The following is a 776-nucleotide window of genomic DNA, read 5'->3' on the forward strand; positions in this document are numbered from 1 at the left end:
ATTCAGAATGGGTATAAATATGTTTCGATCAATTGAATTTAATTGAAGAAAAAAGGTTGGCGGCCTTATGCCATGGACAATTATATCAGAAAAGACTGAAAAAAAAAACGTATAATAAAAAATACGTCCTCGAGAATTCCGGGAAGGAGACCTGGTGCTAAAAAAAATCTTACCCATTCAAAAGGATTAAACGATTCTTTAAAAAAATAAAAGCTTTACACATGAGTTTACTTTTTACAAACAGGAAAAAAATAGAAAACGAAATAAAATATATTAAAAAAAAGATGCAAAAACAAAACAAAAGACTAATAAGCAGAAAATTAGAGAGGAGAAAAAAAAATATAAGAAAAATGATACTTTACTCCAGAATTGTTGTTTTGCTAGACCGATTGTTTCAAGACCAGATTTTTTCCTTCTCTTTTTGCCAACTAATCTCTCTCTTTTTTATGTGCTCTCAATTTGTGTTTTCAATTGTGCTCCCTGGTGTCTTCTTGTGGCCGACTATTTATAGACTTTTGGGTATAGATTTCAAAAAGACAAAAGAATAATTGTCAATTGATTACCATTAATCTATTTTTGTTGGTTTCTTTTCTTTTAATTGGCCACAATTATACTGATTCTTATTGCTATTGATTCATTTCTTCGGTTTTCTTTTCTATTCAATTGATCACCATTATTCTGATTTTTATGACCATCAATCAATTTCTTTTCGGTTTTTTTCATTTATTTTGATCATCATTGCATCGATTTTTATGACCATCAATTCATTTCTTTTC

Source organism: Cicer arietinum, chromosome 3 (assembly GCF_000331145.2).
Source record: "Cicer arietinum cultivar CDC Frontier isolate Library 1 chromosome 3, Cicar.CDCFrontier_v2.0, whole genome shotgun sequence".
NCBI lineage: Eukaryota > Viridiplantae > Streptophyta > Magnoliopsida > Fabales > Fabaceae > Cicer > Cicer arietinum.